Source organism: Haemaphysalis longicornis, unplaced genomic scaffold (genome assembly GCF_048455015.1).
Source record: "Haemaphysalis longicornis isolate Haplotype H1 unplaced genomic scaffold, Haemaphysalis longicornis Haplotype H1 scaffold_7, whole genome shotgun sequence".
Taxonomy (NCBI): domain Eukaryota; kingdom Metazoa; phylum Arthropoda; class Arachnida; order Ixodida; family Ixodidae; genus Haemaphysalis; species Haemaphysalis longicornis.
In genome coordinates this window covers 99,474,814-99,492,059 of record NW_027526422.1, presented here as the reverse complement: position 1 = coordinate 99,492,059, position 17,246 = coordinate 99,474,814, and the positions used below count along the sequence as shown (strand labels likewise).

Sequence of the window (17,246 nt, the reverse complement as noted above, 5' to 3'; positions counted from 1 at the left end):
CGACAAAAACAGCCGCCATTTTCAAGCTGTTACGTAGCCTTACGTCACTTTGACGCAGGCTGAAGTTGCCAACGCATGACGTAATCGTTCCCGCCAAGTGTTTAAACTACGTCACGCCTTCTCAGCCAATCACAGAGAGGGTGTGTGTTAAAAGCAGTATTGTTGTTGAATAGCAAAGATAGGCTTACGTTGTCATGCACGGTGCATTTGGTCTAGTTTTTCATTGCCGGCCAAGAATTATGTGCTTTCAGTAAAGAGAAATAAGGCAAACTTTAGAACCGGTGCCCGTACACGTCATAAAACGTCAAAATGACGACAGCACACACAACCGCTTTGTCAACCGGAAGCACGTGACCAAAAGTGAAAGCCAATCAGAAAGAACTTCTGGAAAATTGCCGAGAATTGCCGGCAATTTGTGCAGTCGAGAATAGGGCCCCAGAACAAAGCGTGTTCGTGTGTCCGCGAGATGAAGACGACAGTGAAGGAGAATTTTACGTTGGAAACATCGTTTTTGCTCGGGTAAGTACGCATTTTTTATTATTCTGTATTTGGTTGGAACGAGTTCTGGTGTTTATGGGTCAGTAATTCGCTAGACCCCCATCTCGTTTGCTCTGAGAGCCTACGTGAGATACTTGTGTGGCGCCCAGTCCACCGTTTCCGCAGAAGTCAGCATCAATTTACGCTGAAGCTAGACCTTGGCTACGATGCTCGCGCTGTGGTACACGGCTGCTAATAATTTCACATCATGCAAGGCTCTTTAACACCGGGGCGTTTGTTTATGTGTCTCTCAAACAGTGCCTTTGCGGTTGCAGATCGCAGTCGCAATTTCGCGTGAGTGGCACAACGCCGTGATTAGTCCTCCCTCGTGAATACCCGCGGTATACCAAGAAATAACATGAACAGGAGGTTCCCTGGAAGTGCATGTGAAAACGCGTACACGTGATTCCATGGCTGGCGTCTCGTAGGTGTTGTGAAAGTTGTGAAATCTCTCCCCCCCCCCTTCACGAATTCCGTGCAGTGCGCTTCACAGCTATTGCGCTCGCGAGACCGGCGACCGTACGCCTCGCGGTCTTCGGGCCGCGATATGTGTGCTGTTCTCGTGAAGCTCGACAACAGCGAAATTGCCGTACTCGCTCACCAACGCGCCCCGACAGCGTACGCGTCGACCGGGTGCTGACGGAGTTGTGCTGGAACAAAAGCAGGCAAGAGATGAGGGCGCACGAGGTGTAGTTAAACATGAGAATTTACAAAGTGCAAGGTGGAGAAAATAGTATGCAAGGGCCGGAAACGGTGAGAGAGTTCGGGCCGCGCGCCAGCGAGCGAGTGCGGTAATTTACGTTGCCGAGTTTCACGAGTCCGGCACGAATATGACGACGCCCGTCTGAGAGTTCATAGAGGTATAGAATTCACATACGTGCAAATTGAAGGTGAAATGCGCGCATGTGGCTTCGCAGGGAGTTAGCATAGTCTCGGGGTAGTGGGGGAGATTTCACAACGCCTACGAGGCGCCTGCCGATTCTGTCAGAGTAGCTCTCGGGAAGTCTGGGGCTTGATATCAGAGGCATATGTATTGTTTAAATTAGTGCAGAAAATTGAGCCGATTCGCAAGTTCTCATTTTCGCAAAACCGCAGGCCATACAGAGACTAACAAGAAAGCTGTAGGCACTCACTCAACTCGATTTATATTGGAGAATTGAACGTGCAGATACAAGTCAGACATTGAAATGGAGGAGCCTCAACTATCACACACCAGTTCCGATTGAAAGCAAGGGATACAGATGAGCTGCTAGCCTGCGTTCCATGCAAATTAGCTCAGCAGTGACCTTTGCATATATCATGCATACCTCACTCACAGTACCTGCGGGTCTAATAAATACATTCTTACTGTGACCTAAATTTCACTTGGGGTGTTCCGGGAATGTTCTTATTGGTGCCTTGGAGGTTACTGTCTTTAAACGATTAAAAATCTACTTGATTTAAGCATTCGTGCTTTGTGTGTGCTCTTCTTGTATTTCAACAAGTGTCAGCACACTCACAGATTATGCACCTGCAGGTGCTGCTGCTGGCTGTCCTGGGTCAGCTGCCTTCCAGTCCAGTTTCAAAGGCTTTGCCAGGGCCTCCCTTGGCCAACCGACACTGCACCTGCTGTACCCAAGTACTGCCTGGCCTTTCGTTGGTGCTCCGTACGCTTTGCCGCCAGGAATGGTCATTCATCCATCATCTGGCCGCTTGGACCACCCGTTCAGAAGTCAGCGCATTTGCTCGACACATCGGTCCAGGCACTGCTGCCATATCGGTGCACCCACCGATTATGTATTTTCAGGTTAGTTATTGCATGTTGTGGAACTTGCCATGATGTATACCTGTTAGCAGTGCTGTGGCCTCTGATTATTTGAAACATTTTCATGAAGCGGTGCTGTGCGTATGGAGCGTGTCATTGCTTAGCAGAGATATTGAAGAGAATCTGGGGCTGACGACTAAAGAGCAAGAAGAGAAATTGAACTGACTTTGAAGCAAGTATTCGTATGTAATCAAGCCAAGCAAACATTTAGGATCTTTCGATATGGTTTTAAACTTGCAATACAAACTGGTCTACTTCAGATCATACTGGTAATAATCATACTATACCGAAAAGTACATCCCGCAGTCTGTAGAATTCTGACAGCGCTTTTTTCGCAGTCTCTCATGACAGGCACTAATCTCAATGGTTGGAAGATAGTCGAGGTAGCACCAGTCTTTAAATCAGGAGACGGTACTTCACCATTAAATTTCCCTAACAAGCACCATATGCAAGGTCAGGAAACATTTCATCCACTCTCAGGTCGCTAATTATTTATAAAATCACAATATCACATTCGAGTATCACCACGGTTTTCACAAGGGTTACTTGAGAAACACAACTTTCAGGATTTGTTCACGATCTACATTGATCCATTGACACAGGCTTACAAACTGCGGTAGTTTTTCTCGATTTTTCTAAAGCATTCAATCGCATTGCACACCACAGACTACTTCTCAAACTTCACCCTAATGTCCTCACTTGAGCAAAAGATTTTCATTCTTCTCAAATGCAGTTTACTTCTAATAACTATATACTTCTTTTGCTCGTGCCACTTTGTTGTCCCCCCAGGCAGGTTGCTTGGTCTGTCTTCCATGTTGCATATCCTCCCATGTAGGTCTATTTGCAGATGATGTTGTAATTTATCACACAATTTCTTTCAACTACTACCGTCAATGCTTTCAATCTGATCTTAACACAATTAACTCCTGGTGCTGCAAATGGCTAATGTCGCTTATCTCTAAAACAAAGTGCATGACTTTAACGGTGGCAAGTCTCGGATTGTAAATACTTACTTCATTAACAACAGCCTGATTACCTCTTGAGACAAAGGTGTTTTGGTAGGCCGGTAGGGGAGGGGGGATTGCATGGTGGATTTCAAAAGGTACATCGATTGGGAAAATAAGACGTGTGATTAATATTTTCATTTGCACTCCAAAACTCGCTTTATTTCATATGTTTAACCCACTGCCGTGGCTAGGGTGGTGTGCTGTGGAGGCGAATGTCGGTTAGATACCGCTTGGTGTAGCCGCGTTTCAGATGGAGGCAACACGTAAAGACGCCCGTGTTTGGAGATTTCGATGCGCACAAAAATACCCAGATGGTCAAAATTAATGCGAAGCCTTCCCCTACAGTGCTCCCCATATCCCAAGTGTAGCTTTGGCGTGTTAAACCACCGTTTTTTTTTTCATGTTTTTTGTATAGTACCAGCTGCTGTAGCAGGTGCAACTTAAAGGTAAAATTATACATAATGTTTCCAAGAGCTAAATATAAAGGCCATATTGAAGTGCGTTTATGGGTCTATCTCATAGCAGTAGTGAAAGGTTATATACTCTGGTGCAGGTTAAGAACGCCAATGGCTCATGTGGTGTAGTCCAGTGTTTGACGGAATGCCATGTAGGCAGGTAAAAGCATTATTGCAGTGATGAAACGTAGGTCACTGACCAAGTCAAGAAAGCCATTTAACGGTTTGTTGCTTGTTCACGGTGAGCATGTGTCGTGGAAAACGAAGCTATATATTGGGCATTACGCGGCGCAATGAGTTTGCATAGATATGGTGCAGATTGCCATCCATTATGTTGATAATGTTGGGCGTCGTCTGAACAATGAGGGACTCGAGCAGTAATCGAGAAGATAGATTGCACTCAGTTGTCAGTAATTTTGTCTTGTTCCAGTCGACCACGTGTCCCGTCCTCTCACGGTGCTCTGCCAGTGGACTTGTTTTTGCATGGCCCTTGTTCAATTCGTTCCAGTGCTGCATTAATCTTCTGTGCAGATTGCCCGTTTCGCCAATGTACACTGATTTGCATTCAGCGCATGGAATCTAATAAACAATACCCGGAAGCTTGGAGCGTGAGAGGGGGTCTCTCACGCTGACAATGTCAGAACGCAGCTTGCTAGTGGGCACATGCACAATGTATGCACTGCGTGTCTTGAAAATGTGTGCGAGAGTTTCACCGATGTGTGGGACGTAGGTAATTGCTGCACGTTTTGATGCAGTCGTTGTCCTGAATATAATGCCTAAAGCATTATATTCAGAAAGAAGCGAAGAGGGCGACTAGCAAGAATCCACATTGACATTAGCAGGCAGAAGCGTCCACAAGGCCTGTGTCAAAACGTGCTGCAATTCTCGTCCTACACATCAATCAAACTTTCGCACGCATTTTCAAGAAACACATTGTGCACATCGTGCAGGTGCCCACTAGCAAGCTATGTTCTGACATTGTCAGCGTGAAAGACCCCCTCTCACGCTTCAAGCTTCCAGGTGTTGTTTATGTTTTGAACAAAAAAAGTGCCATTTAAACGTGACACCTCCTTCCTTGCCGATTTCTGATGCCTGATTGTTCAGTTTGTGGGGATAAGTTTAGCAGATTGCTCACATGTCTAACCTGTATTTGTGCTTGAGCAGTGAAACGCTGATGTTAGCAGTGAAGTAGGTGAAAATTGTAGTTTGATTGTAGTTGTGTGCAGATTACCTACATTGTGTTAATTCGTAGAAAAGCAAAATTGAGGTAACCCTGCTAACTGTTCCGCATTGCAGCATTTTATTATGCAAACGTTAAGGAGTTCAGCTGCTTGTTAAAGGTGAAATAAACAGTGGTACAAAAAGAAGAGCATCTACTAAACAGAAATATCTTCACAATCGCAGGATGCCAACGGTCCGCCTACCAACTTGTGTCCTGCATCGTTTCTGCTGGCTGGAGCGGTTCATGGAGCATTTTCCTGCTTCTCAAAGTTTGTGGTCAAGCGCTCCTCCAAGTGAAAGATGCCGCAGAGGGATCTTTTGTTTTAATGCCACAATTTCGCGTGCTCAGCAGCAAATTTACTCGTAAGGCTTTTTAAATATTCATCACCCAAGAGGGCATGTTACCTTCGTCTTCGGTGGAATGTGTCTGCACTCAGGTTATTTGTGACAGAAACAAGTGGACCACGTCATGAGAGTCATTGAGGCCTTGTTGATTGTGCATGCTTCTGAAATGACATTTTCATTAAGCTGAATACTTTCCACATATTACGATTTTTGAACAAATTATGGTAAAAGTCATGATTAGTTGTACTACACTGCAGGAAGGAAATGCCAACATACGTTTTAAGCACCTCTGATATTTCAGATCGTTGGCTGGTGAGCAATAAAACAAAACTGAAATTTTTTTAAAGTAAAATCAAATATTCGTTGTCACCAGTGCATGAACATAGTAAAAGCTATCTAGTCACCAAATTTAGAATTAGACACGAAATGCCAAGAAAAATAGGGAAATAAACTAGACAGCTGGCTACAATAAACCAATTCGTAAAATTCCTCAATGTCTATCAAGTGATGATTCTGGCGGGTTAGTTAAGATGTCAGTGGGTTTACACACCCAACTTGCAGGGAAGCACATGAGCTCCCAATATTAACATGTTTTAGTGAAGACCGTCTTCCTTCATTAAGCTGCTTTGCACATTGATGCCAGTCTAATAAATGTCCTGAATTTTTGTTATGATCAATCTTTGTATGGGAACCATATATTTTTATATGATGTCGCTGTGTATTTCTGAAACTGTATCTAGTCACTAATTCCAATTTGTCGTGGTCAGGTTTTTTCAACTAATTCGTAGCTTTTTTAACAATTATGGTATATTTTGTGTGCGTAAAGGAATGCCTCATTGCATGTTTAGCCTATGTAGTGTTGAAAGCGGACATTTTGCTTCAAAGTGGAATGTCGGGCTAGCAACAAGGTACTTCGCGTGCTGCTCACTTTCATTCATGCCATTATTTTTTATATTATCATTTAAAATTAAAAGCCAACCAATTTCCTGTCGTTTTAATTTTGTCACCTACTTTATACTTTCTTTTTTTTTCAACTTTGTGTAAGGATTGACTATCCATATTTTTATGATACCAAGGCATTGGACTGGGCTAGCTGGTACATGTTTGAATGGATGAAAAACCATAGGAAAACCCAGGACACAGAAGAGAACGACGGGACAAACTTGTGCTGTCATTCTGTTTTAACTGTTTCCTGTGTTTACCACTGGTTTTTTATGCATTCAAACATTTTTTATGAGTTTGTTGAACAGTGATTAGTTTAGGTGTGTTCAAACAATTGTTGGCTGCGAAGGCTCCCTGTAGCATTTGTATAAGTGCTCTCTGCTTTTTTTTTGAGCCAATACCCCACCACCAATCTTCATGAGGTGGTCTTTTGTAGAAATAAGTTGAAATAAATATTTGTTTGCATTGCTTTACATGTTTTGAAAGAATTTCTTGTTCATTCTTGTTTCATTCAACCCCGTTTCAGAATCCTGCTTAAGGCATTTCCTCTGTTATTTTTTTTCAGAACCAGGAAGGGTGCTCATCCTCGGTTCTTGCTGAAGCAGCAGTATCCATACTTCACACGTGAGCTCTGAACACACAGTAATTATGGTATGAAACATTCTACCAGTATAAGCCTGCTTTGTAGACGTCATTGTAGATGTCAAAGCTCTTGACAGTGTAGTCCAATGTCTGGTGTAACGGGCAATGTCTACAACTTGCAAAAATTAATTTTGTGGCTATAATGTTTGTGATTATTTTAAAATGCACGTCAACTACTATTTAGAATCGCTGTCTAAATTGGCAGCCATTTTCCTGGTGGATACAGAAAGTGAAAAAGCGCATGTGTAGAGATTTCAGTGCACCTTAAATGTCCCAAATTTGCTAAAGCTAATCCAAAGCCCTCCTTGTGGTGCACTTTATATCCCATGTACAGTTTTGCGTAAAAACAGCTAAAAATTTATGATCAATTTAAACTTATTTTAATGTTTTTAAATGCAAATATTCTCAGTTTAAGCTGCCATATTTAGAGTAAAATATTTTGTAACAATTATATAGCTACCAAAGGTTTACAGAAAAGCTTTTTGCTTTTGGTTGTGCACCTTCTTATCAAAAGAAAAATGTTAAGAAAGGCAGAAGAAACCCAACTATGGAAATTAGCAAACCCTAAAGCTGCGGATAGAATGAATGTTTTGTAGAGAATCTTTTGCTGATTTCAGTTCTAGTCAACTCTAAAAAAGTCTATCGACGTAGAATGCTTACCGTGAGGCACCTCGTAATACTAGCCAAAACTAATGGGCCCTGGCTGTTGGCTTTTCATTTGCAACAGTGACAAATGACCCCACATCCACCGGCAGGGACATAATGCAAGGCACCATGTACAAGCTAGCCTCATGATAAAATAATGTTTTCTGAACAATGGCATTACATTTCAACCATGGGCTTCACCAGGGAACTTGTATGCATTGTTCTGTGATGTTTGCAGTTCTTGTTATTGCTATGTGGGGTTATTTAATCTAAAGGTATGTTTATAAAACTCCAAATACCACCAAACCTTGCAAGTGCTGTACCATATGAATATTTTTCCGTAAAGCAAAAAGAATAATGCAAACGAAAATAAATGGCTTGGGTACCCAACTTTTATAAGTAGATTATGAGCCGCAGTACGGAGGGAACTATATTATGAGCTGCATTACGGAGGAAACTATACATTTTGCATTTGGTCTTCCTTGATATTGAACCTTCCTGCTCAGCTCAAGAATAAGGCACTAAACATTGCAGGTAGCTACCTTGATTGGAAGTTTGATGCAATACTAAGAAGCCAAGGGTTTTAAGGTTCAAGGGAGTTTTGTGTGGTTGAAGTGTTGCACACCTAATTGCTTTCACTGCACAGCATGGTTAGGCTCTGCAGTGAATCTCGAAGGATGTGTACTGCAGTTCAGCAAAGTGAACATATAATTGGTTTTTTACGAAGTTTTGGGTAATTAACTACCTCTAAAGTTATAACTGTACTGAGATGTGGCTCCTGACTTTTTAAATTGATGTTTTAACAATCGGTGACACAAGTTCAAGGAAATTATCAGCTGATGTTGAGCTTCAATGGAATGTCTCACAGAACCGAGCTTGGAAAGCACGAATGTTTCATACCATAATCGTGTGTGATATTGTGCAATATGTGGTCTCACACCTGCTGCACCTGTGAACCGAGGATGACGCACCCGTTTTGAACCCCTTTAGGTGGGTGCTTTTGCAGAAGATGCTCCTACAGATTGGGGTGCTAAGTAGCACCCTAGGATACTTTTAGGCGGAAAAGGGTGTTTATAAGGCACCTGTCTTCTGGGGTGCTTCACAGAGGGTGCTCCTGCGGCGACAAAATCCAAGCACCCTAAAGGGCGTAAAATATTCAGTTTTTAGGGTGCTCCTGCGGCGACAAGCTGAAGCACCCTTTTGGGCGTAAAAATTTTTAGTGTGAGCAGCTTCTTCTGTTCTGGACATCCTCGCCAACATTGTGCGGCTTAGAATGTGGTCTCGGTCAGTGCTGCGCTCTGGAGCTCTTTCTTCTAAAATATATACACAGCACAGTCCTCAAACCGTTTCTCTTTGAAACTAGCCTTCCTATGCTTATTACAGGGATACTCCTTTAGGCGTGTGCTAGACGCCGCGTGCGCATGACAGCCTGTTTTTCGCCTTGCAGGCGGAGCAGTGCGGGCGTCGCAGCCGATGCCAAGCCCAGACCAAGAAAACAATGAATTCGCCAATTTAAGAACTCTGGCATAGCCCAAGTCGCACCGCTGTTTGATGGGCAGGCGAACGCAAGAAAAATTTACCTTGGATTCTAGGTTTCGCCGCAAGTGGGAACAGCGACAAAAAAAGTGCATGTCTGTGCTACTTCACCACCCATGCATACTTCGCACACATGACGCACATGACACATATCCATACGGGGGAGTGACCAGAAATGGCAAGGCCATCTGTGACACTGGGGGGCAGCGTGTTTCCAAACGCTTCGCTGTACAGAACACCCACGTGACATGTGTGATGTCACTGCGCTCGGTATTCTTTTGAGCGCATGCTAATGCGACCTCACCGTTCCGGCTCTGTGGCTTGGATGCATAGTGCTGAGTACTGGCGCTGATGGCTTGGGTTGGAGCCCCAGCAGGTCCGTATCTTAGGTTTTTTTTTCATCGGTTAATTTTTTTTAAAGTTAATATTTTTTCTAAACTCAAATTTACGCGGTGTTTTTGTAAATAATGGGGATTTGGTATGTCTTAGGTCGCCTTAGGTTTGGGGCGCAGCCAATGACCACGTTAAATTATCGTTCTCCATCGCGCGAACAGACATGTCACGTGGGTGCTCTGTGCAGCGAAGCGTTTGGAAATACGCGCTACGCGGCAAAACCAACATGTGCTCGTATGGCAGACGGCGACACTACAGGTGCCAATAATTGTGCAGTATTTTCCGTAACATTTTTTTTTCTTATTGCACCATTAGTACAGTAATCTGTATTGAATCCTTTTCCCACTGTGTCTGGTCTGCAATATCGTCTCTTATTTTCCCCACGCGGGGACACGGAGGATTTCTCTGGGTCACGACGGGCTTCATGGATTGCGACCTGCCCATAGGCGATGATCTCCATGCGCCACAAAAGTGGTAATGATGTGACATTCTGTATAGTGATGTTTTAATGAGCTAAAGAAAAACTAAAGCAAGAGCGTTTTTCGTCTGCTCTTGGTCGGCTGTGCCCGCAGAAGGGTTATTAAGGCCCAAGCCTTCGTAGTGAGACCGATGGCGTCCTCTGAAAAAAAAACTAATGCATTTTCCCATAGACCGGCTGGTCGACCGAAAAGTAGTGATAACCCGCGCTTCCATCGTGATAACCCGCGCTTCCAGTGATAACCCGTGAACCCGCGCTTCCATCATGCCAGAACGGTTACTTGAAAACATAGAGTATCTTAGTAAGAATACTAGAGAGTTAACTGCGCTTGGCAATCCATGTCGTCGTGGGGGCTTATAGGAAGAGCACCCCTTTTGGTTTGGGCTTGGCATGACAACTCTATTCTTAAGCGGTTTTGGGAATTTGCTTTCTTTACTATTCATTTACACGTCTACGAGCTACGAGAAAGCCGAAATCCTCCCGGTTCTATGGTAGCCGTGTTCGGTGAAACAGCAGGCAGTGCGCGATCGTACATTACCTTGGTCATGCCGCAGTCGAAGAGCGTATGACTGAGCGGGTAATATGCCGCCGAAAAATTTGTAGCTGACGAAAAAAAAAACGTATTTCGACGAAGACAAGATACGACAGATACGGGCGCTTAATTGTACCCGTCCTATCTTGCCATCGTCTGAGGCTCTTTAACGCCACGTTTTCTTTTTTGTTGTTAAACTGTAGCTGACGGTCGGTGCACCGGTTCACCACGAAGGCGACGTTTTCAGTGGTAAGAGAGAAGGGGAAACGTGAGTCACCTTAGCAAGAAAAAAAAATCTCCAGCCCTGCTGTAAAGCCTAACCGCGCATGTAAAAAAAAAAAAAGCTCGTGCTCATGCTGATGATAAAAATACGCCCTGCTTGGGAAGTCACCTCGGCCGCCGAATTCTCTAGAAGCCATTCTGGATAATTGGAGACATGGCTACGAGTGTGCGAACCCTTCCCTTGACGACTTGCAGATCCCGCCACCACAGCCTCGATCGAGTCTATGACGAAAAGCTGGTGAAAGTCTGCAATGCTGAATATGACTTTGCATCCACCACTTGCCGCAAGGAAGACGACGACCTGTTTGATGCATATGACGACGATTAATAGCACCGCAACTATGCAATTGAACAATGATACTGAAACTTAACTGTGTGTCTCGCAATGCTCACCTACAATGTGTCGCGCAATGCTCCGCCATTCAAGTCTTGCGCGTGACTTCAAGCTTCCCTGAAATTTTTTAAGCAACGTGGTTGTTTTTCTGTTGAATAATTTTAAACACCGTAGTTGTTTTTCTGATGAATGGGTTTTGGTTCACTTGTTTTTTTTTTTTATTATTTGGAGTGATTTTGCCCGCTTTCGGTTGGTTTCGGCTCTCCATATAGGTTATAACAGGGCTAGCCAGCTAGCTCCGGTGAGCATTTACGTGCGTATTTTTTAAGTGCGAATGCACTTTATAAGCGACCCCAAACCATCCACCGCCGGCGGCGTTGGCGTCCGCAGTGCTCCTCTATATTTGAAAAAGAAACAGCATCCGGCGCCAGGTTTCGATCCGAGGACTTTGCGGCCGCAGCGCGACGCTCTACCGACCAAGCCACGGACGCGACGGTGATATCAGCGTTAGACGCGCCTTATATCTTTAACGCATTCAAACTACGTCGTCAGCGGCGTGCGTTGGCGACTCAGCGGCGTTATAGCGGCTTGATAACTGCGTGGTGTACACGTGATACTACAAACCCGATGGAAGAGATGGAAGAGAAGGCGGCGAGGCGGTGGGCTGCGGGGGCCGAGCGCAAGCGCCGCAAGCGGGCCGACAACCGTGCATTCGCACTTTCACATTCTCCCCCTCGGGGAAATGCGGGGGAATTTTAAATGCATAGCATTTTAGTAACTCACAATGTCACGCGGCGTTGGCGTGCCTTGTCGTAGTCCGCATGCGCGTCTTGTCGTAGTCCGCATGCGCGCCTTGTCGTAGTCCGCAGCCAGGAAGAAATAAAATAACAGTTTCCGGCGCCCGGTTTCGAACCCATGACGCCGCGGGCGGAACGCAAGGTGCCCGGCGCCCTACCGACCGAGCCACGAAACCGACACACATTTCGACGCACCGAACGCGCCTTATTCGCCGCGAGCTCGACATGTAGGTGGCGACAGCGTCGCGCTGCTAGTGTGGATGATCCGCTGAGCGGCCCGTAAGAATGCACACTGTGGGCGCGCTTCGTGCCTTTTTCCCGCCGTATGTGCGCACGAAAGGTGCAAACAAGAGTGGTATGCTGTAGTTCGGTTCCTCAACGTTCAATGGAAGCGGCAGTCAGTTTTCATTACTACTCATCGGGAATCTCAGAACGGCCGTAATTGTGACAATGAACTTGTACGCTGTGGCTCGTAGCAGGCTCGATCTTTACAGACTATGGCTTTGAGCCTTCAATAAAAGCATAAATAGAAACAAATCAGGAAGCCTTGATCTCTGAAATTCAGTTTACAACGGCAATCTCAATCGCTTTCACTCGTAGCATGACGCATTCTTGCATTTGTGGGATGCCCTGAAATGGTAACACTACTTAACTGCGCTGAAATTCTTTCTAAGAGCTGACCATATTTTTTGTGTGTTCAAAAGGCAACATAAAATTACTGAATTTTGATCAGCGCAGAGATATAAATGTAACCGCTCTAACGGGTCTTTTAAATGAAATTTTAATGACTCTGAAGGAAGGTTTGATGAATAACGGTTTCGGATCACTTATTTACGGCTTTCGTCGCAAGTGAACTTGCGAATTGAATTGCCAACGCATGCAGTACAATCAACATCTCATGCTTAGCTAGGTTTTCGCAAAGTGACAAGCAGGCTTACAGTGGGCAAACCAAGCTTCTGGGACCTCACAGTGAGCACAAATTTTCTGTTACGGCTGCTCTGTTGACCATTTGCGTTCCCTTTAAAATCTAACAGGTGTAAGGTCGCTTACGAACCCTAAAGATGGCAATAAATGAAGTTGCGCTGTTGCAGATGTAGTAAAACATTTCCTTTTTATTTCTCGTAGCGAATCAGCGCAACGGGTTCCCGGTAACTACTTTGTTTTGTAAACTGAATATCGCCATTGTCTTGGCATTTAATTCTTGAGGATTGGTAAAAAAATGAAATTCTGTGCATTTAGTTTTTTTTTCGGGAAGGGGGGGGGGGGGGGGGTCCTGCCAACGTTGCAAGAGCAGCGAGAAGAGAACGCATGTAACGCGAAAAGCCAAACTATGGTTATCAGAATTACTTACAATCGAAACTACACAAGGCGTCGTGTTCTGTAGCGGTGAAAAAGCCTGCAGTAATCCTGGAGAAAAAGCAGCACGTATTTTCAAAACTGATTAACCCCCCTTTGGTCCGGAATTGTCCAGGAATTGTGGCTCGCCTTTTTCAAAATTGTATTGAAAGCAAGCATCGTGGAAAAAAAATTAAAAAAAAAACTGCGAGTCATGGCACACACCACTCACACATGTAGGCAACAACGTGCACTATATTACGCGTTTTCTCCTCTTTCTTTAAACTTAGGTACACCTCAAGAGGTTAAGACGTGACCATATTAGGCATTTGGTTATGCTGAGTGAGACACGTTTCTGGACAAGGTGATTCATGTCGGATTTGAAAATGATAAATATGCAAATGACGCACGAAATGCCACATGACAGACGCAAACTCACAACTGCTTAATTTTACTGAAAAATCCCCCCTAAATACTTTTGCGCATCCATAGAAACGTATTTTAAATAATACGTAAAATTAGCAACTGGATACAGTTGAATAAATGTTTATTCCTCCTCCTCAGTATAAACAACGACTGTCCAAAAATGGTATTTATTTTAGAAAAGGTACGGGAAGGACACGATCACACAGGCGCTTGGGGGTGTAAAATACGTGTCCGGTAATGTATGGGCGATAGCGCACGGGTCGTGTGCAGTGTAAATGTTTTTGTTTGTTTCTTCTTTCTATAAGGACACAGCGCAATTTTACAAGGGTGTGGAATTTGCACGCGTATGCACAGGTCTTGTCGCTTCTTACCCGTTTCGCGTACTAAACTTTTATCCTTTAAATAATCACCACGCCACCTTCAAAAAGCACCCTTCGACGTTCCCGAAACGGCAGACGACTGCACTCAACAATAAGAAAAGTGCAATGTGTGGAAGCAACGTTTATAACACGTTTCACACTCAAGCGGTGACCACGGCGAAGATGTTTCGTGGAATTAAACCAGCGCATTAACCCGCAACGGCCGCTGATTATTGCGTTTCTAGAGGAAATGTGCAAGCAGAGGTAACTATGTCATTGCTTACTGCCAAACGAGCACACATATTGGTTGTTTTGTCGTGTGCAGAACGCGTCTTGCGCCACACGCAACGTGAAAAAGCAGACGACGCGAGAGCGCCATCCACACTAGGAGCGGTTCGTCCCGCCGCCGCCAGGGGCCGACTGTGTTCGCGCTCGGGGCGAATATCCTTCACTCATTTCTCGTTTGTTTCGAAAGCGCCACAAGTTGTCCCGCGCCTCCAAAAGATGGCGACACGGGTCCCGCAATCAAGAGATACGACTTGCCGGCGCACCCCCTCGGAAATGCTGTGCATTTGATCGTGCCCCTCGCGAGGGGGATGTCTTTTTAAAGTGACACCTTGTTCACTATACTTATAATTTTACACTACTTTCGCAGTCCCCCCGCAACGCATGATGGTATGCGCACAAGATCTCGAGACCGGTTTGTTTTAATCGCACCTGCGGTTTTCGCGTGCAACAGCGGATTGGCCTACACTTACGTCGCCAGTCTCCAACGTTGGTATGTGCCATAAGTGCGCAAGTTTCCCACGCCGCGCGCACGCAAGCGCGCCAGCTGCCGCCTCTGCTGCTCCATGAAAACCTGAAAACTCTGCGAAAACTGCTTTGCCCATCGCCAATTTTTTTCGCTTGCTCTCCTCTTGAGCAGGATGAGACTCGCAGGGAGTCACTAAAAACATCATGAAGGGCGGTAAAAGAGTGCTTGTATTTTTGTTAGGGTGGTATGGTTAGATTTATTCCTCTAATGTGCACTAAAAAAAACTCATATAGCCCCCGGAGGTTTAGCTAACTAAATACTTCACCTCAAGTTTAAATTCCGTCCTCACGCACCACAGCAGTAAACCTTCGCTGTAAGGGATGCCGCAGAGAAGAGCTGTGGATTTATCTGTTACGTCGGATTGGCTAACATGCGTTGAAAGTGAACAAACGCGAGCCTTTTTTATACGGCGTAGAAGTTTCGCCTTCAAGGCGGTATTTCAGGTCACTTTATGCCCTTTCTTGAGGCGGTGGTTACTTCACCTCTGGTCAAATGCCGGTGCAATAAATTTACATGGCATTTGGCTGTTAATATGGTCAATAAACCGGCGAGTTTTCTTGATAGAATTTCCTTGGGTAACATTTCGATGGCACAAGATCGTGTTAATAATTTCTATTTTCCCTATGAATCCCCACATATACGAAGACGAAAGGTCGAAGTTTTAAATAGATGACAATAGTTTCAATTTTATGCAACCAGGATTGAGGTTCGTTCAGTGTGTACGTAATTTGGCGTGGAACAAAGCGAAAACGCAGGACGACAGATCTGAGGGTACCCTGAACGTCTGTGAACTCGTAGTTCTGTCATCCTGTGTTTTCGCGGTGTTTCACACGAAATTTTTATTTTCGTTACCCTACCTATGGCCCTTGAAGTGAGAAAAAAAAATTCCCCGCATTTCCCCGAGGGGAAGAATGTGAAAGTGCGAATGCACGTGTTGAATTTGCGCGGTTCGGTAATGTTCGCGAAAGAGAGATCACACACACACACACAACTACAAAGAAAGAAAGATGCATTTATTCACAGACACCTATTTGTATTGTCGTTGTACTTGATTGCTAGAGCGGATCTCAGCTTTGAAATTTCGTGTCAGTACTCCTTTAAGCGGGTGCATTAGCCCTTCTCACGCCCGATTCCTGGCCAATCCCCCACGTGGGTATGTGTCATGTCAGCGGCCAGGCAGCGCGCGCCCATCTCCCCCCGTTGCCAAGGAAGACGAGGAGATTCCTGGCCAAGATGTGCGTCTGATACTTGAGAGCCACGCAACTAATCAAAAAGAAAACACTTTTGGACAGAACGACGCAAATACAAAACACAGAATCGCGAAAAAACTAACAAAACTGTAACGCCCTGCATTTGCACTTAAAATCTACCCAGGCTTTTGTTTCTTGCGACCAACACATCACACTTGCAGCTGCGACATGCTTCTCCAGAAAAGTTTTATGGTGGCCTATTTGCAACATGATACTTCAAAAGAAAACACAGTGAAGATGCCAGCAAAGAAAGGAGTAATTGTGCTGTGCGAATCTCTTCTTTCTTTTGTGCCCTTTTCGTAGTGTTTTCCTCCAAACGGACACTTTCCTTAGCTGATTTATTACTGTCCCTAATTTACGATGTTATAACCATTACATACCCAGCCGCGGAGGCTCAGTGACTAAGGCGTTGCGCTGCTGAGCACAACGTCGTGGGTTCGATTCCCGGCCGCGGCAGCCGCTTTTCTGATGGAGGCGAGAAGCAAAAACGCCCGTCTGTACGAGATTTCGGCGCACGTTGAAGAACCCCAGGTGGTCAAAATTAATCCGGAGCCCTCCACTACGGCGCGCCTCATCGCTGCGTTGCGTCGGCGCGTTTAAACACTACAATCAATCAATTATAACCATTACATTAATAAACTCCGCCAAGTATTCACTTTTGTGCAAATGCAGGGTCTTACACTGTTCGTAAGTTTTCACCATGCGTTTTGTTTTGTTTTTACGATCAGTTGGGGTCTTTTTGTCTTCGGTTTGTGGGGAAGACAAGATATATTTAGGTATCTCACTTGTTGACATTTTTTGTTTCCTATTTTGTGTGCTTTGTATTTTTCTTTTAAATCGCGTTGTTTGATCTATTTTAGGTATGTTTTGGCTGTTATTTTTCATTTGTAAATTGTTTTGCGTGCTTGAGGTAGATTTCTGCCGCGAAATAACCCCCCGTAACAAGCTCAGATGACCGCTGGCTGTGCTTACTACGAAACGCATATATGCCTCCCGGAATCGGTGTGCACCCTCCTCCTGGGAGGCCTGGGTTGCCCACCTCGGCAAGACCTCTTCGTCGACAACTCTCCTTCAGCACCTGCTCACCATCAGGGGGAGGTCGTTTGATCTCG

At 44.9% G+C, this 17,246-nt stretch overlaps 1 long non-coding RNA gene across 1 annotated transcript; it reads left to right on the top strand.

Moving 5' to 3' along the window:
- Nucleotides 1–436: 436 nt before the first annotated feature.
- On the top strand, nt 437–6,784 carry LOC144146167 (uncharacterized). The gene is made up of 3 exons (XR_013317672.1): nt 437–519; nt 2,054–2,323; nt 5,208–6,784. It is a non-coding gene; the product is annotated as an uncharacterized LOC144146167 (long non-coding RNA).
- The last annotated feature ends 10,462 nt before the right edge of the window (nt 6,785–17,246 follow it).